This window comes from Heterodontus francisci, unplaced genomic scaffold (assembly GCF_036365525.1).
Source record: "Heterodontus francisci isolate sHetFra1 unplaced genomic scaffold, sHetFra1.hap1 HAP1_SCAFFOLD_285, whole genome shotgun sequence".
Lineage (NCBI taxonomy): Eukaryota > Metazoa > Chordata > Chondrichthyes > Heterodontiformes > Heterodontidae > Heterodontus > Heterodontus francisci.
In genome coordinates this window covers 148,486-173,649 of record NW_027142285.1, presented here as the reverse complement: position 1 = coordinate 173,649, position 25,164 = coordinate 148,486, and positions in this window count along the sequence as shown.

The window sequence follows — 25,164 nt, the reverse complement described above, 5'->3', positions numbered from 1 at the left end:
TCTTCCCTTGAGTCTTCATGGTTATCAGATCAGAAATAAATGAGCAAGTCTAAATATGCTGATGTTGTTCAATGGGTTACAAGTGTAATATGGAGATTCTAGGAGTTACTGCATTGTAACATTAGTTCATGTTGACATATGATGTTACTGCAGAAGTTTCTCTTGTTTTCATGGATGTGAATTCAGCTTTGATTTTGTTTCTGAATGTAAGTGGAATGGAACACCTGGCGATTTCTGTTACTGGTGCAAGATCGACCCCACCAGACTTTTCCATTCTGCACTTTGTCCGGACAATGTTTAAAAAGAGGGTGGGAGTTCACTCTCCCTGTTGTACATACGATAACCCAACAAGGTGAGAGTGCGGTCCCCAGCCAACAGGCTGCAGTTATTATCTTTGGGGTCTCTGGTGTTTTGGATCCAGTAAATCTCCAGAAAAAACTTCCAAACTTTTTTTTTTTCAACTCAGCGTCTTTTTCTCTATCTGAAATGAACAATTATTTCTCTATTTTAACCTTATTTTGCCACAGATTTCCTTGATGCCAATAAACAGTTCATTCAATTAACAAATACATTTACTTTGGAACTGGAAATCTCATTTTTTTCCATGTCTTCTTCAACTTTAACTTTAAATGATTATTTCAAAAAATGTTTTGGGACAGTGTGGAGGTAAATTTCATGTTTTCTGTTTCTTGCAGTTAACTTGGTGGCGATTGTGATTTTGTCCCGAGGAAAGTGCGGTCTCTCCAAATGTATCACTCGTTACCTGGTGGCCATGGCAGTGGCAGATCTAATGGTGGTTATCATCCATGTGATATTACACCGGATTAATATCATGTACTTTCCAGTTAGCTTCCTGTTTATAACTCCTGTGTGTCTGGTAAACTTTGTCACATATGTTGTAGCTGTAGACTGTTCTGTTTGGTTTACTGTTGCCTTCACTCTTGATCGCTTTGTAACTATTTGTTGTCAGAAGTGACAATAAAAATATAGCTCTGAAAGAACTGCGACAGTGGTTATCGCCACCGTGTTTGTGGTGAGCTGTCTCAGGAATATTCCCTATTACTATGTCGCTGAGCCGATATTTATAATTGACAACGTGCCTTGGTATTGTGTTCTTACAGCTGATTATCTCACCTCCCCCTTGTGGAGGGTTTATGCGTGGATCGAGAGCATCATAAACCCTCTATTACCAATCCTTTTAATTCTGTTGTTCAATGCTCTGACTGTCAGACACATTATGGTGGCAAATAGAGCACGCAGGGGACTACGGAGCAACAGTGAGAATGATCCAGAGGTGAAGAATCGGAGGAAATCCATGATTTTGCTTTTCACTATTTCTGCTAATTTTATATTATTGTGGATGACGAATGTTGTCCATTTAATAAACTGGCCAGTGATAAACTATAGGTACACTGACAAATATTACAGTAACCCGATATATATTACCCAACAAGTTGGGTTTATGCTGCAGATTCTCAGTTCCTGCACAAACACTTGTATCTATGGACTGACACAGAGGAAATTCAGAGAGGAGCTGAAGAATGGGGTGAAATATTTGTTTACACTGAATGGGAAATTGTGTCAATAACAAGTAACGAACATTGATCTGGAGCAGGGTTTATAGATTTATAAATCAGTTGCTTTTATATTCCAGAAATCCTTGTGAAGGAAACGAGAAGTCTGACTACCTTCAATAAGATTTTGGACAGTAGTGTATAACTATTATCATATTAAAGATGAATTTTAATGTGGGTAAATGAAACGATATAACATGTAATATTCCGATGTCAATTTAACTGTAGTATTTGTGGAGTTCCAGCAAACCTAAACCATCAAAAGACATCAGATTAATTCCCCATAAAGGAGCAGTAACACTAAATCACATATTCAGCTCCCAGAGAACAACCTCAGACAAGGATGTTCTGACGTTCATTACAATTCACCATTGGATCAATCCATGAAAATTATTTGTTTTTTCAAGAACAAACTCATCTGGTGAGGAAAGGTACAAATGCAGAAAAGAATGATCATCAAAGAGAAGTCAAAATGGATTCAGATGTCAGAGAAATATCCAGTGTTTGCCGGTACCCATACTGTCTCATTCACTCATAGAATGTCCTGTTCTGGCCTCATATTTACTGTTCCTAGTCCACGGGATGGATTCTTGAGTGTTTCTGCTCCACAACTGGTTCATGCTGGACCACGTGAAGCGGCCTCACTGTCGTCTGTGTGGTCATTCCTCCAGGGACATCCTGGAATGCAAAGATATTCCCTGTGTCTCTTTTTCACTGCCATCAGCCTTTATAAACCCCTCTCCCTTACCTCCTCCTCCTTCATCTCCAACAACATGAGAAACTCAGCGACTTCTTTGCCTCCAACATTGAGAGCAACTGTTCACTTGCTCCTGTTGAAATCAGCCTTCGATTGTCCACCAAACCAACTCTTTCTGTCCTGAACCAATTGCTTTCACCAATCTCTCTCCCATCTCCCCTCAATCTCTATGTAAATTTGTCTAGTCCATGAAAACCACCTCCTGCAGTCTTGAGCTTTTTTCCACTCGAATAATAACCGCTTCTGTTCCTGGTCCCATATTAGTTGATATTTGATATGTGTCCCTCTTCTCACCTTCTTCCCCATCCCTTTCAAAACCACTATTGTCATTCCTTCATCAAAAGTCAAGGCACAACCCCTCGGTTCTTAAAAAAAACTGCAATCCCATCTCACACCTTCCTTTCCTCTCCAAAATCCCTTCGACATGTTGTTGTCTCCAAAATCCGTGCACATCCTTCTTACAATATCATATTTGTATCTCTTCAATCAGGTTTCCACCCCTGTCACAATAATCAAACGGTCCCGAACAAAGTGAAACATCACACCTTCTGTGACTGTTACGATGATGTACAATCCCTCCACAAGACCTCCTCAGTCTCTCTGCAATCTTTGACATGGTTGACACATGATTCTCCGTCAATGTCTCTGATCCATTCACCAGATAACTGGTACTGTCCTCGTGTGGTTCTACTCTTACCTGCTGTCCAATAATAGCCTCACTTTATTCCTCGGAGCCTCCAAAGATCTACTCTAGACCTCCAGCTGTTCTTTCCCATCACCATGCTTCCCTATGAAGATATTATCAGAACACATAGGGTCAGCTTCCCCATGTACACTGAAGACACTGTTACAAGCGAGGCAGGAGGAGTGCACTGTTTATTCTAGTCCCACTTCTCCACAGGTCACAACATATTATTTTAATTTTTCCCACTTATCAATATGGTCGATCATATATTCTATTTTTCCCAGAATAGAACACACGAAGCAGGTTTCTTCACTGAACAACAAGATTATCAAAATTAACAAGTCTTAACCAGTAGTGAAGTAAACAGAAACACACAGATCGAAATTTTAAAGTTCTCTTTTCTTTTGTTCCTTCGGCCCCTCACACTTACACAGACACATATACACTGGTTAACCGAAAACAAGGGATTTTAAAAATAATAATTTCAGAGCTTTGTTACAGACAAAAAAAATGGGCAGATTACTGGCTCATTTTTGAGGAAAACAGCAGATGAGTTTGGGTTTCAGAGCTCGGGCGGGGCTGTAGTCACTGTGGCGCATCCACGAGGTGGAATACTATGTGGATAGCACGTTTCAGGAGGTAGTCAACCCAGTGGCTAACCGAGCATAGTCAGAGATGGATTGTCTTGCTGCCAGACTGACAAGAAGATCAGGGCAGGTAGTGCAGGAGTCCCTACAGGGCATCCTACTTTTGAACTGGTATTCAGTTCTGAGTACCAATGGGAAGGAGAGTTCTTTTATTTTATTCATTCATGGGTTGTGAGCGTCGCTGGCTAGGCCAGCATTTATTGCCCATCCCTAATTGCCCTTGAGAAGGTGGTGGTGAGCTGCCTTCTTTAACCGCTGCAGTCCATTTGGGGTCGGTACACCCACAGTGCTGTTAGGAAGGGAGTTCCAGGATTTTGACTCAGCGACAGAGAAGGAACGGCGATATAGTTCCAAGTCAGGATGGTGTGTGACTTGGAGGGGAACTTGCAGGTGGTGGCGTTCCCATGCATTTGCTGCCCTTGTCCTTCTAGTTGGTAGAGGTTGGGGGTTTGGAAGGTGCTGTGTAAGGAACCTTTGTGCATTGCTGCAGTGCATCTTGTAGATGGTACACACTGCTGCCACTGTGTGTCGGTGGTGGAGGGTGTGAATGTTTGCAGATGGGGTGCCAATCAAGCGGGCTGCTTTGTCCTGGAAGGTGTCGAGCTTCTTGACTGTTGTTGGAACTGCACCCATCCAGGCAAGTGGAGAGTATTCCATCACACTCCTGACTTGTTCCTTGTAGATGGTGGACAGGCCATGGGGAGTCAAGAGGTGAGTTACCCGCCTCAGGATTCCGAGCCTCTGACCTGCTCTTGTAGCCATGGTATTTATATGGCTACTCCAGTTCAGTTTCTGGTCAGTGGTAGCCCCTAGGATGTTGATAGTAGTTCCTCTGTAGAGTGCAGTGAGCACCATGGGTGACTCAGCTGTGCTTGGAGTGAGTGAACAGGACAAGAGAGCAATAGTGGTAGGGGATTCCACGGTTAGAGGAACAGATAGGTGTTTTTGTTGTAGCAGATGTGATTCTAGGATGGTATGTTGCCTCCTTGGTGCAAGGGCCATGGATATCACTGAGCAGCTATGGAGCATTCTGGAGGGTGAGGGTACACAGTTGGAGGTCGTGGTCCACATTGGTACCCAACGAGAGAGCAAGAAAGAGGGATAGGGTCCTGCAGACTGAGTTTAAGGAGTTGCGAATGAGATTACCCAGCAAAAAGGAAAGTAATCTCCGGATTACTCCCAAGGCCACATGCTAGTGAGATTAGTAATAGGAAAATTCACCAGATGAATGTGCGGCGAGAGAATTGGTGCGGAAGGGAGGCTGAAGATTTCTGGGCCATTGGGACCAGTTTTAGGGTTGGTGGGACCTGTGAAGCCAGATAGTCTGCACCTGAACAGCACTGGGACAAATATCCTTGCAACAAGGTTTGCTCGTGCAGTTGGGGATGGTTTAAATTAGATTGGCAAGGGGATGGGAACTGAGCATAGTTTTAGATAGGACAATTTCAGGGCAGGGAACAGGACACAGAAAATTAGCAAAATTGGCGAATGACTCTGAAAGACAGAAGAAAAATGTAAAAAGTGTGCAACACAGGAATTTGGAAGTGTTAAAGGATATTTAAATGTAAAGAGTATAATAAATAAAGCCAGTGAGTTGAGATTACAGATAGACACATGGCAACACAAAATCATTGCAATAACGGAAACTTGGCTTAAAGAGGGCAAGAATGGCAGCTCAACATCCCTGGATTTAGAGCATTCAGGCATGATAGAGAGGGAGATTAAAAAGAGTGGGGCGGGGAGGGTTAGCATTATTAGTTAAGGAATCAATAACAGCTGTGAGGAGGGATGATATGCTAAATGAATCATCAAACGAGGCCATATGGGTGGAGACTCAGAAATAAAAAGGGGGCAGCCACATTACTGGGAGTGTACTGTAGACACCGGAAACATCAGAGGAATATATGATGGCATTAAGAGAGCTTTTTGGCCAACCAACAAGAAGATCGCCCCCATCAAATCGAAATGAGGGGACACAAACACTGACCAATGCAAGCAAATGGACCGCTGGGTGGAGCACTACCTAGAACTGTACTCCAGGGAAAATGTTGTCACTGAGACCGCCCTCAATGCAGCCCAGTCTCTGCCAGTCAAGGATGAGCTGGATGTGCAGCCTACAAAATCAGAACTCTGTGATGCCATTGATTCTCTAGACAGCGGAAAAGCCCCTGGGAAGGACGGCATTACCCCTGAAATAATCAAGAGTGCCAAGCCTGCTATACTTTCAGTACTGCACGAACTGCTTTGCCTGTGCTGGGATGAGGGAGCAGTACCACAGGACATGCGCGATGCCAATATCATCACCCTCTATAAGAACAAGAGTGACCGCGGTGACTGCAACAACTACCGTGGGATATCCCTGCTCAGCATAGTGGGTAAAGTCTTCGCTCGAGTCGTTTTAAACAGATTCCAGAAGCTGGCTGAGCGCGTCTACCCTGAGGCACAGTGTGGCTTTCGAGCAGAGAGATCTACCATTGATATGCTTTTCTCCATTGACCAGCTACAGGAGAAATGCCGTGGACAACAGATGTCCCTCTATGTTGCTTTCATTGATCTCACCAAAGCCTTTGATCTCGTCAGCAGACATGGTCTCTTCAGATGACTACAAAAGATCGGATGTCCACCAAAGCTACTAATTATCATCACCTCATTCCATGACAATATGAAAGGCACAATTCAGGATAGCAGTGCCTCATCAGACCCCTTTCTTATCCTGAGCATTGTGAAACAGGGCTGTGTTCCCGCACCTACACTGTTTGGGATCTTCTCCCTGCTGCTCTCACATGTGTTCAAGTCGTCAGAAGAAGGAATTTTCCTCCACACAAGATCAGGTCCGATGAAGGGTCACTGACCCGAAACGTTAACTCTGCTTCTCTTTCCACAGATGCTGCCAGACCTGCTGAGTGGTTCCAGCATTTCTTGTTTTTATTTCAGATTTCCAGCATCTGCAGTATTTCGCTTTTATTATATCACCAGTAACCTGTCTCTCGATGCAGAAATCAACAAGCACATGGGAAAGGCTTCCACTGCTGTGACCAGACTGGCCAAGAGAGTGTGGGAAAATGGCGCACTGACATGGAACACAAAAGTCCGAGTGTATCTCGCCTGTGCCGTCAGTACCTTGCTCTACGGCAGTGAGGCCTGGACAACGTATGTCAGCCAAGAGCGACGTCTCACTTCATTCCATCTTCGCTGCCTCCGGAGAATCCTTGGCGTCAGGTGGCAGGACCGCGTCTCCAACACAGAAGTCCTCGAGGCGGCCAACATCTCCAGCATATACACCTACTAAGCCAGCGGCGCTTGAGATTGCTTGGCCATGTGAGCCATATGGAAGATGGCAGGATCCCCAAGGACACATTGTACAGCGAGCTCACTGGTATCAGACCCACTGGCCGTCCATGTCTCCGCTTTAAAGACATCTGCAAACGCGACATGAATTCCTGTGACATTGATCACAAGTCGTGGGAGTCAGTTGCCGGTGATCACCAGAGCTGGCGGACAGCCATAAAGGTGGGGCTAAAGTGTGGCGAGTCGAAGAAACTTAGCAGTTGGCAGGAAAAAAGACAGAATCGCAAGGGGAGAGCCAACTGTGAAACAGCCCCGACAACCAATTTTATCTGCAGCACCTATGGAAGAGGCTGTCACTCTAGAATTGGCCTTGATAGCCACTCCAGGCGCTGCTTCACAAACCACTGACCACCTCCAGGCGCTTACCCATTGTCTCTCGACACAAAGAGGCCAAAGAAGAAGACTGTAGACCCCCAAATAGTGAGAGGGAGATAGTGGAACAAATATGTAAGCACATTTCTGAGTGCAATGACTTTCAGGCTGTGATGGTTGGGGATTTCAACTACCCCAATATCGACTGGGATATTAACAGTGTGAAGGGCAGAGGGGAGAAGATTCTTGAACTGCGTTGAGGAGAAATTTTTTACCCAGCACGTAACAAGCGCAACAAGAGAGGGGACGCAAATCAAGATTTAGTTTTCGGTGTTGAAGCTGGGCAAGTGGATGAAGTCACAGTGGGTGACCATTTTAGATAATGACCACAATACAGTTAGTTTTAGCATAATAATGGAAAAGGACACAAATAAAACAGGAGCAGAGGTTCCAAATTGAGGGAAGGCGAATTTTATGAACATAGAACATGGAACATAGAACAGTACAGCACAGTACAGGCCCTTCGGCCCACGATGTTGTGCCGACCCTTTAACCTACTCTAAGATCAAACTACCTACATACCCTTCATTCTACTATCATCCATGTACCTATCCAAGAGTCGCTTAAATGTCCCTAATGTATCTGCTTCAACTACCACCGCTGGCAGTGCATTCCACGCACCCACCACTCTCTGTGTAAAGAACCTACCTCTGACATCTCCCCTAAACCTTCCTCCAATCACCTTAAAATTAGGCTCCCTGGGCCCTTTCCGCCCTGGGAAAAAGTCTCTGGCTATCCACTCTATCTAAGCCTCTCATCATCTTGTACCCCTCTGTCAAGTCACCTCTCATCCTTCTTCGCTCCAATGAGAAAAGCCCTAGCTCCCTCAACCTTTCTTCGTAAGACATGCCCTCCAGTCCAGGCAGCATCCTGGTAAATCTCCTCTGCACCCTCTCTAAAGCTTCCACATCCTTCCTATAATGAGGCAACCAGAACTGAACACAATATTCCAAGTGTGGTCGAACCAGGGCTTTATAGAGCTGCAGCATAACCTCGCGGCTCTTAAACTCAATCCCCCTGTTAATGAAAGCCAACACACCATGCGCCTTCTTAACAACCCTATCAACTTGGGTGGCAACTTTGAGGGATCTATGGACGTGGACCCAAGATCCCTTTGTTCCTCCACACTACCAAGAATCCTGTCTTTAAGCCTGTATTCCACATTCAAATTCGACCTTCCAAAATGAATTACTTCACACTTTTCCAGGTTGAACTCCATCTGCCACTTCTCAGCCCAGCTCTGCATCCTGTCAAAGTCCCATTGCAACCTACAACAGCCTTCCACACTATCCACAACTCCAGCAACCTTTGTGTCATCGGAAAACTTACGAACCCAGCCTTCCACTTCCTCATCCAAGTCATTTATAAAAATCACAAAGAGCAGAGGTCCCAGAACAGATCCCTGCGGAACACCACTGGTCACCGAGCTCCAGGCTGAATACTTTCCATCTACTACCACCCTCTGTCTTCTCTGGGCCAGCCAATTCTGTATCCAGACAGCCAACTTTCCCTGTATCCCATGCCTCCTTACTTTATGAATGAGCCTACCATGGGGAACCTTATCAAACGCCTTGTTAAAATCCATATACACCACATCCACTGCTCTTCCTTCATCAATGTGTTTTGTCACATCCTCAAAGAATTCAATAAGGCTTGTGAGGCATGACCTGCCCCTCACAAAGCCATGCTGACTGTCTCTAATCAAACTATGCTTTTCCAAATAATCATAAAAACTGAGAAGTGACCTGGCAACAGTGGACTGGATACAGATACTTGAAGGAAAATCAGTGGCAAACCACTGGTGGCATTCAGGAAAAAGATACTACAGGCAAAGTGTAGGCATGTCCCCACAAAGGTAAATGGTGGTTCTGTCAAATCTAGAGCTCCCTGGTTATATAGAAGCTTACAGGGTAAGTTAAAGCAAAAAATGAAAGCTTCTGATGATCACAAATATCTTAATACTGAAGAAAGCCTGGAGGAGTATAGAAAGAGCAGGGGTGATGTAAAAAAGCAAATTATATAAAAGTAAAGTACGTGAAAAATTATTGGGAGGTAAAATCAAGGAAAACCCGAATATGTTTTCTCAGGACATTAAGAGTAAGAGGATAACTAAGGAAAGGGTCGGGCCTATCAGAGATGTACAAGGGAACTTTTGCATGGATGCAGATGATGTGGGCAGGGTCCATAATGAGTTTTTTGCCTCTTTCTTCACAAAGGAGAGGGATGATGCAGACATTGTAGTAAAAGAGGAGGAGTGTGAAATATTAGATACAATTAGCATAATGAGAGTGGAAGTACTAGAGAGTGTGACATTCCTAAAAGTGGATAAATCTCCAGGACCGGATGTTTTGCATCCCAGGTTGTTAAGGGAAGCCAGGGAGAAAATAAGGGATGCGCTGAGGATCATCTTCAAATCCTCACTGGATACGGTGAGGTGCCAGAGGATTGGAGATCTGCGAATGTTATACCATTGTTTAAAAAGGGTGCAAGGGATAGACCAAATAATTATCGGCCGGTCAGTCTGACCTCGGTGGTGATTAGAATCCTGAGGGACAGGATAAACTGCCACTTAGAAAGGATTAATCAGGGATTGTCAGCATGGATTTTTCAAGGGAAGGTCATGTCTTACTAACTTAATTGATTTCTTTGAGAAAGTAACGAGGAGGATTGATGAGGGTAGTGCAGTGGATGTGGTCTACATGAATTTTCGTAAGGCATTTGACAAATTCCCGCATGGCAGACTGGTCAGTAAAATGAAATCCCATGGGGAATGTGGCAGGTTGGATCCAAAATTGGCTCAGTGACAGGAAACAAAGGGCAGTCGTCAAATGATTTTTTGCGAATGGAAAGCTGTTTCCAGTGGCGTTCCACAGGGCTCAGTGCTGGGTCCCTTGCTGTTTGTGGTATATATTAATGATTTGGACTTAAATGTGGGAGGCATGATTGGGAAATTTGTTGATGACACAAAAATTTGTCGTCTAGTTGATAGTGAAGTGGGTAGCTGTAGACTGCAGAATTATATCAATAGTTTGATTGAATGGGTGGAAATGTGGCAAATGTAATTCGATCCAGAGTAGTAAGATAATGCACTTGGCGAGGGCAAATAAAGCGAGGGAATACACAATAAACAGGAGGATATTGATGGGGCTAGAAGAAGTGAGAGAGCTTGGAGTACATATTCACAGGTCCCTGAAGGCAGCAGGACAAGTAGATAGAGTGGTGAAGAAGGCATATGGAATGGTTTCCTTTACTGGTCGAGGTATAGAAGGGATGTCATGCTGGAACTGTATAAAATGATGGTTAGGCCACAGCTGGAGTATTACGTACAGTTCTGGTCAGCACATTACAGAAAGGACATAATTGCTCTGGAGAGAGTACAGAGGAGATTTACAAGAATGTTGGCAGGGTCTGAAAGTTGCAGCTATGAAGAAAGATTGAATAGGGTAAGCTTGCTTTCCTTAGAACAGAGGAGGCTGAGGGGCGACTTAATTGAGGTGTACAAAATTATGAGGGGCCCAGATAGAGTAGACAGGGAGAACCTGTTTCCCCGAGTGGAGAGGTCAATTACCAGGGGGAACAGATTTAAGGTGATTGGTAGAAGGATTACAGGGGACATGAGGAAAAGCTTTTTCACCCAGAGGGTGGTGGGCGTCAGGAATTCACTGCTAGGAATGGTGGTGGAGATCGAAGCCCTCAATTCTTTCGAATGTTCCTGGACATGCACCTGAATTGCTGTAACCTGCAAGGCTATGGAACACGTGCAGGAAGGTGGAATTAGATTGGGCGGCTAGTTTTATTTTCCGGCTGGTGCAGACATGATGGGCTGAATGGCCTCCTTCTGTGCAGTAATTTTTCTATGGTTCTATTGGGAAGAATTTATAATTCAGCAAAGGAGCACCAAGAAATTGTCAAAGAAAGGGCAAATAGAATATGAAAGTAAATGGAGAGAAACATAAAAATGGACTGTAAAAATTTCTCTAGGTTGTTTTGAAGATGCTTCTAAATTTTTACTTAATTTTTTTTGAAGACTCATATTTAAATTGTGGAGATGGGTTCATTAGAAGGCTGAAGATTTCACAGAAGCTGGACTTTGCTTTGTTGTTGACAGTTCATTGAAAGGACACTGAAATGTTGTTCAAAAACAACCTTCCTAGATGTCATGTGCTTTAAGTTCAATAAACAACAGCAACCTTGGTGACCTGGGGATAATGTTTACAGAGAAGCCACATATTTTGAGGAGGTCAAGAGGTTTGACATTCTGTTTGGGGTTTTGGATATTATTTTCAGTTCAGTTGGGGTGTGAATTGTTTTGAAGACAGGTTTTGCCTGCAAATGAGAATGGAACCACCAAGCTCACCTCTTCCTCTACCTCTTTGAAGAGACCCTGCAAAGATCTAGTGTGGGAGAGCTTAAATCCCTGGTATTGAATCTCTCCTGAGAAGCTGGAAACCCTGTGCTTCAAGTGTGTTGACTGAAACCCCTGATGTCATTTTCTTCTGACAGATCTCTGTCGAGAGAATTTCCGTATTTTTCCATTGTGCTTGAGGTAGAGGTCGCGGGTTTGGAAGGTGCTGTCTAAGAAGCCTTGGTCAGTTGCTGCAGTGCATCTTGTAGATGGCACACACTGTTGCCATGTGTGTCGGTGATGAAGGGAGTGAATGTTGAAGGTGTTGGATGGGATGCCAATCCAGAGTGCTGCTTTGCCCTGGATGAGGTCGAGCTTCTTGAGTGTTGTTAGAGCTGTACCCATCCAGGCAAGTGGAGAGTATACCATCACACTCCCGACTTGTGCCTTGTAGATGGTTGGCAGGCTTTGGGGAGTTAGTAGGTGAGTTACTCGCTGCAGGATTCCTAGCTTCTGACCTTCTGTTGTAGCCACTGTATTAATATGGCTACTTCAGTTCAGTTTCTGGTCAATAGTAACCCCAGGATAAAGCGGTTGGAGTTTTTCATTTGAGTAGTTAACGGGGAACCAGTGGATGTGTTTTATTTAAATGTTCACAAGGCTTTTGTTAAGGTTCCATGCAAGAGGCTTGTAGGCAAAATTAGGACACATAGCATTGGTGATAATATAATGGCATGGATTGAGAATTGATTAGTGGACAGAAAACAGAAAGTAGGAATAAACAGGTCATTCTCAGGTTGGCAGGCTGTGTCCAGTGGGGTACTGCAAGGACCAGTGCTTCGGTTCCAACTATTTGTATCAATGATTTGGATGTGGGGACTAAATGTAATATTTCCAAGTTTGCTGATGACACAAAACTAAGTTGGGATGTGAGTTGTGAGGAGAATGCAAAGAGGATTCAAGGAGCTTATACAGGCTAAATGTATATGCAAGAGAGCGGCAGATGGAATATAATGCGGAAAATGTGAAGTTATCAACTTTGTTAGTAAAAACAGAAGTGCAGAGTATTTCTTAAATAGTAAGAGATTGGGAAGTGTTGATGTCCAAAGGGACCTGGGTGTCCTTGTTTATAAGCCACTGAAAGCTACCATGCAGGTGCAGCAAGCAATCATAAAGGCAATTGGTATGTTGGCCTTTAATGCAAGAGGATTTGAGTACAGGAGTAAAGAAGTCTTGCTGCAATGGTATAGAGCCTTGGTGAGGCCGCATACCGGAGTATTGTGTATAGTTTTGGCCTCCTTACCTAAGGAAGGATATCCTTGCCAAAGAGGGAGTGCAACAAAGGGTCATTGGACTGATTCCTGGAATGGTGGGATTGTCCGATAAGGAGAGATTGAGGACACTGGGCCTGTATTCTCTAGAGTTTGGAAGAATGAGAGGGGATCTCACTGAAGCATACAAAATTCTTACAGGGCTCAACAGGGTAGCTGCAGAAAGGATGTTTCCCCTGGTTGAGGGTCTAGAACCAGGGGACATAGTCTCAGAATAAAGGGTAGGCCATTTAGGACTGAGATGAGGAGGAATCTCTTCACGCATAGGATGATGAATCTCTGGAACTCACTACCCCAGAGGACTGAGGAGGCTCAATCATTGAGTATGTTCAAGACAGAAATCAATAGATTTCTAGATAGTAAAGCTATCATGGAAAATGGGGATAATGTGGGAAAATGGCCTTGAGGTAGAAGATCAGCCATAATCTAGTTGAATGGTGGAGCAGGTTGGAGGGGCCAAATGGCTTCACCTGCTCCTATTTCCTATGTTTCTATGGTCTCTTCTTCAACCTTCTCTAATACTTCATAAAACAAAAAATTCAATTAGATTGGTCAAGCATGATCTGCCTTTTACAAATCCATGCTGGTGTTTTTTTGTGAATGCATGATGGGCTGGTAACATGGCGGACAAATTAATGACACAGGTGGAGATAAATGTGTTTGATCTATTTGTCATTACAGAGATGCAGTTACAGAGATGTGGTTATATTGTGACCAACGTTGGGAACTAAATATTCCAACGTACTTGATCTTTTGAAATGATGGGAAATTGGAACAGTCGGTGGAAGGCCTTAGCACTGTGAATAAAGTACGCCATTTCCTCACTCAAACGTTTATGAATCTTTAGAATTCTCTACTCTTGAGGGCTGTGGATGCTCAGTCACTGAGTATAGTCAAAGAATGAGATCGACAGATTTTTTGGACTCTCTGGGAATCCAGGGATATGGAGATCGGGTGTGAAAGTGGAGTTGAGTTTGAAGATCAGCCATGATCCTCTTCAATGGTGGAGCAGGTTTGTGTGTTTGTGTGTCTTACTCCTACTCCTATTTGTTATGTTCATATGACAAGTGACATTTGACTGATTAATCATCTCATCTCTATCCCTTTCAGAAAACTGGTGATAAGGTCCCACACAGGATGTTAGTAAACAAGATGAGAGCACATGGGATTGGGGGGAATATACTGACATGGATTGAGAACTGGTTCACAGACAGAAAACAGAGAGTGAGAATAAATGGGTGATTTTCAGATGGGCAAGTTGTGACTGGTGGGGTATTGCAAGGATCAGTGGCACGGGCTCCAGTTATTAACAATCTATATCAGTAATTTGGATGTGGGGATTAAACGTAATATTTCCAAGTTTGCAGATGACACAAAACTTGATGGAAGTGTGGATTGTGAGGAGAATGAAAAGATGCTTCAAGGGGATTTGGAGAGGTTAAGCGAGTGGACAAATATTTGACAAATAGAATACAATGTAGAGAAATGTGAGGTTATCCACTTTGGTCGGAGAAACAGAAATACAGGGCTGGATTTTAACAGGCCACTGCCTCTCCCAGTGACAGGTGACAAAATTGGCTGTCTGCATGTGAGGACCACAAGTCACAGAGCTGCCACGATCTCCCTACTGTACCTCATTTAAATAACCGGGGCGGCCCGTCTCCCCAATCACGTGGAGGGGACGGGCTGTCTGACACTGGCAATGGCCTCAGCTGCCTGTGCGCAGGTACTGGAGCCCTTTTTAAAGGACAGTCAGCCCTGTCGGTGAATGTAAATTTATAAAGAAACACTCCTCCCCAAAATATACAGAATAAAATTCTAATGACCCTTTCCCATCCCCCCAATAACAACTAAATTAAGTATCTGCCGCTTTCTCCTTGACTAAACAGTTACCTGTGAAATATGACCTTCCCCACCCAGACTGTACCAAGTTTAAAGTTCCCACTTCCCACCATCCCCTACACTCATTAGGAATATTTGACCCCATTCCCCCTCCCCACCACCGCACAAAATATCTTAACTCCCTCCCCCTCCCCGCCAGTATCACACCTGCTTTTCCCAGACAGAGAAGTGAAAGCCCGGGAGTGATGGCCACTGCACTGAGGTTCATTTAAATGTATTAATTTTATTATTTAAATATTCAAATTCAGGTTCTGTCACCTAGCGATGGGGCGGAATGCTATGGAGCCTTACCGCCACCAGGATGATCGGGCTGGGGTCTCCTGGTGTTGGAGTCGGTGTCGGGCCTCTACCAGCAGCATCTTCCAGCAACCCCACCATGGAGCCCAATATCGGGGTCCTGGTAAAATCCAGCCCATGGAGCAGTCGTAAATGGTGAGAGGCTGGCAAGTGTTCAACTTCAACAGGACTTGGGTCCTTGTTCACGAGTCACTGAAAGCTAACATACAGGTGCAACAAGCAATGAAGAAGGCAAGTGGTCTGTTGGCCTTTATTAAAAGATGATTTGAGTCCAGCAGTAAAGATGTCTTACTGCAATTATATAGCACCTTCGTGAGACCACACCTGGAGTATTGTGTGCAGTTTTCATCTCCTTACCTCAGGAAAGATATAATTGCCACAGAGGCAAGTAATTGTAACAAAATGCAATTGTAACAAATGTAATTGCAACAAAAGTTCACCAAACTACTTCCTGGGATTGAGGACTTTTTCTATGAGGAAAAATTAAATAGACTGGACCTTTATTCTCAGGAGTTTAGAAGAATGAGTGGTGATCGCATTCAAATGTATAAAATTCTTCCTGGTCTCGACAGGGTAGATGCAGGAAGGGTGTTTCCCCTGGCTGGGGAGTCTAGAACACAGTCTCAGAATAAAGAGCAGGCCATTTAGGACTGAGATGAGGAGGAATTTCTTCACTTAGAAGGTGTTGAATCTTTGGAATTCTCTGCCCCAGGAGGCTGTGGAGGTTCAGTCGTTGAGTATGTTCAAGACTGAGATCGATAGATTTCTACATATTAAAAACAACATCAAGGGATATGGGGATAGTGCAGGAAAATGGTGTTGAAGGAGAAGATCAGCCATGATCTCATTGAATGGTGGAGTGGGCTCGAAGGGATGAATGGCCTACTCCTGCTCCTATTTCTTATGTTCTTATTGTTGTTTCCTCATCTTGAACTTTGATGTACTTGTCCCGAATAAAATCTTTACTAACGTCCAGTCTTTGGTTACAGGTTCTAGCTTCACACCATCAAGTCCAGGGTGCTTGGGTTGTCCTTTCATGTTCCTCGGGCACATATCTGTTCCCCTTGCCTATATAACAAAACCCATTCCCAGCCTTCCTCCTCAGTCCGATTCCTTCCCCTCGTATCTTCTCCTGTGCCCTTGTGACCTTATCATGTATGTGGGACCCGACATCTCCACTCTGGACCCTTCTTATACTACACTTCTGACAGTCAGTTTCCCTTCCTTCCGCTTGTGAGCTGATATTGTCAATGGTTCCCTCCCCTTGGGGTGCATTTCCATTTCAATGCAGTCATTCTAAAGTCTTCCAAAGTTTCGCTGAGCTTTAGTTTGCGATCCAGTGAGCTGAATACTTCCAATCTTTGAACTGCAGAGAAGGCAACATGATACATAGAGGTCACTGTGTCTCATTTCACAGAAGATGGATCCAGAGCATGGTCTTGGTTGGATTTTGTGTTGAAAGATCTCTTCACCAAGATGTGCTGTCTATCCAAGCCATTGAAGTCACGTGTGAACTTTCCATGGAGCTGATTCCTGTGCTCAGCATTAGGTTGGGATTTGCAGGTCAGGAACATTTTGTGTGTCGTTACCTTTAACGTTAAGCAAAGTGCAAGAGGATCTTTTTGAACTTGATACAAAAATAAACTTCTAAATCTTATGGAAATGACAGGAGGGGAAATCAGTGTTTAATAATTACAAAGCATGCAATCAACAACTTAGTTATCTCACTATTCAGGCGGCATTGTTCCACTTGTGTTTGTTATTCATTCAGGAGATGTGGGCCTTGCTGGCTAGGCCAGCATTTATTGCCCATCCATAATTGCCCTCGAGAAGGTGGTAATGAGCTGCCTTCTTGAACCACTGCAGTCCTTGGGGTGCAGGTATACACACAGTGCTGTTAGGAAGTGAGTTCCAGGATTTTCACCCAGTGACAGTGAAGGAACGGCGACATAGTTCCAAGTCAGGATGATGTGTGGCTTGGAGGGGAGCTTGTAGGTGGTGGTGTTCTCATGCACCTATCGCCTTTGTCCTTCTCGGTAGTAGAGGTCGGAGAGTGTGGAAGGTGCTGCCGAAGGACTCTTGTTGAGTTGCTGCAGTGCATCTTGCAGATGGTACACACTGCTCCCAGTGTGCATCGGTGTTGGAAGGAGTGAATGTTGAAGGTGGTAAATGGGGTACCAATCAAACGGGCTGCTTTGTCCTGGATAGTATTGAGCTTCTTCAGTGTTGCTGGAGCTGCACCCATCCGGGCAAGTGGAGAGTATTCCATCACACTCCTGACTTGTGCCTTCTAGATAGTGGAGAGGCACTGGGGAGACAGGAAGTAAGTTACTCACCACAGAATTCCTAGCCTCTGATCTGCTCTTGTAGTCACATTTATGTAGCTACTCAAGTTCAGTTTTTTGGTCAATGGTAACCCCCAGGATGTTGATAGTGGGGATTCAGTGATCGTAATGCCTTTGAACATCAAAAGGAGATGGGTAGATGCTACTCTTGTTGGCGATGTTCATTGCCTGGCACTTGTGTGGTGCGAACGCTACTTGTCACATATCAGCCCAAGCCTGGATGTTGTCCAGGTCCTGCTGCATATGGACATGGGCTGCTTCAGTATCTGAGGAGTTGTGAATGGTGCTGAACATTCTGCAATCATCAGTGAACATCCCCACTTCTGACCTAATGATAGGGGGAAGGTAATTGATGAAGCAGCTGAAGATGGTTGGGCCTAGGACACTACCCTGAGGAACTGCAGTGATGTCCGGTAGCTGAGATGAACGACCTTCAGCAACCACAGCCACAATCATTTTCCTTTGTGCTAGTTATGACGCCAACCAGTGAAGAGTTTTCCCCCCGACTCCCATTAACTTCAGTTTTGCTCGGGCTCCTTAATGCCATACTCAGTCAAATGCTACCTTAATGTCAAGGGCAGTCACTCTCACCTCACCACTGGAGTTCGGCTCTTTTGTCCATGTTTAAACAAAGGCTGTAATGAGGTCAGGAGCTGAGTGGCCCTGGCGGAACCCAAACTGAGCGTCACTGAGCAGGTTGTTGTAGGGTATTCCCAAGCGCAGAGGCACCTGCAGTAAATATACTGTTTAAATGTTATTTGAGTAACCAGTAACGTATAACCTTAGTGAACAATGAAGAGGTTGCAAGGCATCATGGGGCTTAGCCAACTTGACCACATTCCACACAGGAGCTGAGTAACATAAATTCAAACAAAGACTCATTTAATGGAAAGCAGATGTCCTGGTGGAATGCTGACAAAGGTACCAGCCTGTAACGAAGTCAAGATAAGAAGGTATGCGTACATGAGAACCAAGGATAATGGATAAGAGGGAATGGAAAACATCATGAGTAATCCCCTATCTGTCTATGGACCAGTTGTGCAGTCCCTCCATGCCTAGCAACCACTTCTATTGGCTCTAATAATCAATGTATATGATCTGTAATCGTTGTGATTGGACCATGTCCAGCCAGGATGGGCTGAGTAACTGTTTGAAAATGTATAAGTATTGATGATTTTCCTTTGTTCGGTGGAGAGGCACCTGGACAGTCCAGTGACCTGCACCCCGCTGGCGTAATAAACTGTTTGACATTGGAGCGGACCTGAGTGTCGAGTGATTCTTCTAGATTCATTCCCGCTAACAAGGTTATTGCTGAGCAAGTGCTGCTTGATAGCACCGTCAACAACCCCTTCCATCACTTTGCTGATGATCAGGAGTAAACTAATAGGGCAGTAATTGGCCTGGTTGGACTTGTCCTACTTTTTGTGCATAGGGTAGACCTGGGCAATTTTCCACCTTGCCGGGTAGATGCCAGTGTTGTAGCTGTACTGGAACAGCTTGGCTCGGTGCACAGCTAGTTCTGGCGCACAAGTCTACTGTATTATTGCTGGACTGTTGTCAGGGCCGATATCCTGTGCAGTTTCCAGGTGCCTTCAGCCGTTTCTTGATATCACATGGAGTGAATCGAATTGGCTGAAGAGGGGCATCCATCTTGCTGGTGATCACAAGCGGGAGGCTGAGATGGATCATCCACTCGGCACTTCTGGCTAAAGGTGGATGCAAATGCTTCAACCTTGACTTTTGCATTGATGTGCTGGGCTCTCCCATCATTGAGGATGGGGATATTTGTGGAGATTCCTCCTCTTGTTAGTTGTTTAATTGTCCACCAACATTCATGACTAGATGTGGCAGGACTGCAGAGCTGAGATCTGATCAGTTGGTTGTGCGATCACATAGCCCTGGTTATTGCATGCTGCTTCCTCTGTTTGGCATGCAAGTAGTCCTGTGTTGTAGCTTCACCAGGCTGACACCTCATTTTTTTTAGGTGTGCCTGGTGCTGCTCCTCATATGTCCTCTTGCACTCCTCATTGAACTTGTTCAAACAAGCATAAGAGCATTCTCTGCTTTCTGGAAACAATCAGCGTCCCAACAATCTTACACTCACAATTTCTATTGTCGGCTTTGAATCTGGGGCGTCTCCAGTTTATGCCTCCTCAGAGACTTTTAAAAACACAATTACTCAGAATCAGAGATGAGCAAAAAACCCACATTCTACACTTGCTGATCTTGTAAACAACTGCCTCTGTTCCAAGTTCCTTCAATGTGTTGTCACCACACAAACTTGCATCCTTCTTTCCAGTCACCCCATGTTTGTATTTGTTGAATTATGTTTCCACCCTTGCCACAGCACCAAAGTCATAATGGAATTCACGAAAGACATCCTGTGTGTCTGTGACCATGGTGCACGTTCGGGTTATGGTTAGGGTTAGGGTTAGGGTTATTTTCATTAAATTAACTGCAGCCTTTGACACTGTTGAGAACGAGCTCCACCACTGAGGACATCCAATTACTGGGCTAAAAACCATCTGCTCCAAGCAGCTGAAGAGACCTGAAGGATGTGGATTTGATACAACTGTCAGTGAACAGAAACAACTTGGTCTCGACAGTCAGAGTCATAGAATCTTACATTACAGAAGGAGGCCATTCGATCCATCGTGAATTTGCAGGCTCTTTACAAGATTCATATAATCAGTCAAACTGCTCTTCCTCCATAGAATTGCATTTCAACTTTTCAACTTTATGTTCAATTCTTGGTCAAAAATTACTGTTGAATCTGTTTCCACCATCATTTCAGGCAATGCTTTCCATAATGCATAAAACAATATCTCCCCTACCCTTCTGTTCCTTTCTCACTGAGATTAAAATTACACCCTCTGATATCTAAGCTATTTGCCAATGGAAACAGTTTCCTCTTATTCACATGTAATTTAAGACACAGAAACTAACCCTTCGGCCCAGCTGTTCTATATCTGTGTGACTGTTCCTCATGTGCATCCTGCCACTTGACCTACATCCTCGAATCCGATCAACGTACCATTCTATTCCTTTCTCCCTCATGTATTTATCTACCTTCACTTTAATGCATCGATGTTTTTCACCTCAAATACACTATCTGACAGTGAATTCCACATATTCAACACTGTCTTGAGTCAGGAATGTTCTTCTGAATTCCTTGTTGGATTTATTAATAAGAAATGTTTATTAATGGACCCTAGTTTAAAGGACAGATTTAAAGTGAGGGGATGGGAAAAAGGATGTAAAATTAGAGAAAAAGATGCACAAAGAATTGGGAGAGACAGATAGCACTAATTTGAGAAATAGTAAGATATTAGCTGGGCCAGTTAGTAACAGGAAATGCAAAACAGTCTAAATTACGTTGACAGTGCAGGTATGTGAAAGCACAGAGTGTGGTCAGTGAGATTAGTGATTCACAGGCACAGATAGCCAAGTGGGAATATAATGATGTGTTGATAATGGAGATGCAGGTGAAATAGGGCAGACTGGGTATTAACTATTCCTGGATACAAAGTATTCAGGAAAGATAGGGAAGGAGAGAATAGAGGAACAGGAACAGTATTGATTAAGGAGAACATTAAAGGACTGGAGAGAGAGGAAGTCCTAGAGGTTTCAAAGACAGAATCTGTTTGGTTAAAGCCAAGGAAAAATAGAGGTACCACTGCACTACACGAATCTATTGGCTACCAAATAATAGGAGAGATATCGAGGAAATATTGGCAGGGAAATCACAGGGAGTTGCAAAATCTATTTATAATGGGGGACTTTAATTATTCTAATATAGAGGGGAAAGAATTTATTAAGTGTGAGCGATAGAATTTTCCAGATCAGTATGTTTCCAGCCCAATGAGGAAGGAGGCATTGCTGGACCTGGTTCTGGGGAATGAGGGATCAAGTGGATTGGGTGTCAGTAGTGGAACATTGAGGGGACAGTGATCATAGTATCATAAGGTTTAGGTTAGCTATCGAAAAGGACAAAGAGCAATCCAGAGTAAAACTAATGAATTGGGGAGGCCCAAATTCAGTGTGGTGAGAACGGATCTTGCCCATGTAAACTGGAATCAAAGACAGACAGGCAAAATTGTAACAGAACAATAGTAAAGTGCAGGTGGTTCAGGTACAGTCGAGGTATGATACCATGTGGAACAAGGGTAGGATGAACAAAGCCACAGCTCCCTGATGAGAGAGTTTAGAGTAAGGTGAACAAGAAAAAGAGTATGTATTCCAGTTGTCTGGTCGAGCCAGAGTCAATGGAGGAAGTTCAGAAAGGAAGTGTAAAAATGAATAAGAAAAGCAAAGAGAGAGCATGGGAAGAGACTGGCAGCTAACAGAAAGGAGAATCCAAAATTCTTCAATAGGAATATTAATAGTAAAAGTAATGTAAAAGGAGGAGTAGTACCAATTAAAGACAAAGAAAGGGATTTATGCATCGGGGCAGAGGTGAGGGCTGAGATACTAAATGAGTACTTTGCATTTTTTTTACCAAGAAGAAGATGCTGCCTAGCTCATAGTGAAAGAGGGAGTAATTGGGACACTCTCTGGGCTTTACGTTGATAAAGAGGAAGTTTTAGAATGGCTGGCTGTTCTTGAAGTTCAAATGTCACCGGGACCAGTACTGAAGGAAGTAAGGGTGGAACTTGCGGGGTGCTGGCCAGGGGCTGTAAGAAATACAGAATCAGTTACAAACTGCTGGGATTGTTTGACCTGTAGTAACCTGGAGCTCGGACACTGGCCTGTGCTGGTAAAAATCAGTTTGAACTAATTACTTTATGAGACAAGACAAAGGATCGATCACAGAAAAACAGCCTTATTTGGACATGGTGTGATACTGGGGTCTTTGGGCCTGGGCCAATTAAGAGAAGATGTGAACGAGGTGAGCAAGTTTAAACCAACCGGAAAGACACAGCTCAGATTTGGAGAGATAAGAGAGAGAATAAGAAGAGAGCTTTTTGGTCATAGAGCCAGCGAAAACTCCGGTGATCAACAATCGTGGAAGCGGAAGACCCTGCGTGAGCAATGCGGTGACGACGTAGAAGAGAGAGAGAGAACGGAATGCCTGGCCAGCACTAACTCTCCCTTTTTCGGGTAATAGCATTTGTTTTCTGTGACTAGGTCAGGGAAAGGTCAGAGGAACCTAGTGGGTGCTTATGAAATCTAGCTAGCTTTGTTATTAACTGTATAACCCAGTTGGAGTTGCATGCGTTTGTCTAACTAAGTGTATAAGCCTTTTTCTTACATTGCACAACAATGTGAATAAAGTAAATTGATAGTTAAAGAAAGGACTGAGTTTCCTCCTCTTTGTCCTAAGCCATTAACTGCAGCTGTGGATTAAGCTGGAGGGTGGCTCTCCTGTAACCTGATATCCCAAACACCCAGCCTGAGCCTGAATTAAGAGAACTTCAGTCCCACGTGACGGCCAGGATCAAGTAGGTGCAGGGAATAAAGGGGACAAGGGGGAGTTGACTCCTCGCCAAGGTTTAAATAATTGGCGTCCCTGGGTGGACTCAAGGATAAATCTGTCCGTTGAATCAGTGGGAGACTCGAGCCAAACCGAATTGGCAAAGTACAGAGAGAACAGGAACTTAGGGGATAATTTGTAGCTACTAACATAAGATGACGAAAGAAAGGGAATCTCCAAACCTTGCAGACTCGGATTGTTTTGATTGGAAGGGATTCCTCCAAAAATACGCAATAGCGAAGTGGCCACAATACGGAGCGTGTACCGGTCACAATAACAAACAACAAAGAACAGTACAGCACAGGAACAGGCCATTCGGCCCTCCAAGCCTGCGCTGATCTTGATGCCTGCCTAAACTAACACCTTCTGCACTTCCGGGGCCCATCTCCCTCTATTCCCATCCTATTCATGTATTTGTCTAGATGTCTCTTAATCGTCTCTATCGTATCTGCTTCTACCACCTCCCATTGCAGCAAGTTCCAGGCACTCACCACCCTCTGTGTAAAAAACTTGCCTCACACATCCCCTCTAAACTTTGCCCCTCGCACCTTAAACCTATGTCCCCGAGTAACTGACTCTTCCACCCTGGGAAAAAGCTTCTGACTATCCACTCTGTCCATGCCGCTCACAACTTTGTAAACATCTACCATGTCGCCCCTCCACCTCCGTCGTTCCAATGAAAACAATCCGAGTTTATCCAACCTCTCCTCATAGCGAATGCCCTCCAGACCAGGCAACATCCTGGTAAACCTCCTCTGTACCCTTTCCAAAGCCTCCATGTCCTTCTGGCAGTGTGGCGACCAGAAGTGCACACAATATTCCAAGGGTGGCCTAACTAAGGTTCTGTACAGCTGCAACATGACTTGCCAATTTTTATACTCTATGCCCCGACCGATGAAGGCAAGCATGTCGTATGCCTTCTTGATTACCTTATCCACCTGCGTTGCCACTTTCAGTGACCAGTGGACCTGTATGCCCAGATCTCTCTGCCTGTCAATACTCCGAAGGGTTCTGCCATTTACTGTATACCTTCCACCTGCATTAGACCTTCCAAAATGCATCACCTCACATTTGTCCGGATTCAACTCCATCTGCCATTTCTCCGCCCAAGTCTCCGACCAATCTATATCCTGCTGTGTCCTCTGACAATCCTCATCATTATCCTCAACACCACCAACCTTTGTGTCGTCCGCAAACTTACTAATCAGACCAGCTACATTTTCCTCCAAATCATTTATATAACGACAAGGGAAAACCCGTAGGGGAAGCCCTTTGGAAGATTGCACAAGCAAAGATGTCAGCTAGGAAATTTAAAAAGATACAGAAGTCAGTAGCTATCGGATGCTTCCTTGAGGAATGGATAGAATGCCAACAGCAGGCTAAAAATGAGCAGAACAGACTAGAGGAAGAGAATAAAAAACTCCGTGAGGAGGCAGCCCGCCTTAATGAAAAAGGAACTGATTTGCAGGGACAGAGAAGTGCGGATTTGATGCATATGAACCAATATCAGTTACAGTGTGAAAAACTAGTTAGGGAAAAAAGTCGGCGAGAGGGAGAAGTCCAAACAGCTAAAGCTGAGGTGGAAGGATGGAAACAGCAATGTAGTGATTTAAAAACTGCCATGAATGTGATTCAGAGAGCAGCTCAGGAAAAGAGAAGTAATTCAGCTGATCACACAAAGTATCAAAAATACATAGCGAGAGTGCAAGAGCAGCTAGCCACGCAGAGAGGTAGAATCTGTGCTTTTGCACCCGAAGGAAGTGAGGAGAACGGGGAAGGGGACATAGATTGGAATGAGTTAGCAGACGAAGCAGCTAGATACGGCCATGATGATGGAGACCCTCTATCCGAGGATCCTCCGCCAGCATATGAGCCAGAGCCGAAGGAGTCATCGGCCCCCATGGCCCCCCTTGTGACCACTAGGGCAGCGATAGGGGCAGGTGGTCAGGTGTCAGCTGACCCGCGTATGACATATTCCACTCCAATGGGGGCTTGCAATTGAGGGATATTGCGAAGGATATTGGGACGTGTGCACCCGGGGATGATCCTAGGGAGCTGTTCCAAGTGGTCAGTCAACAGAGAGGAATA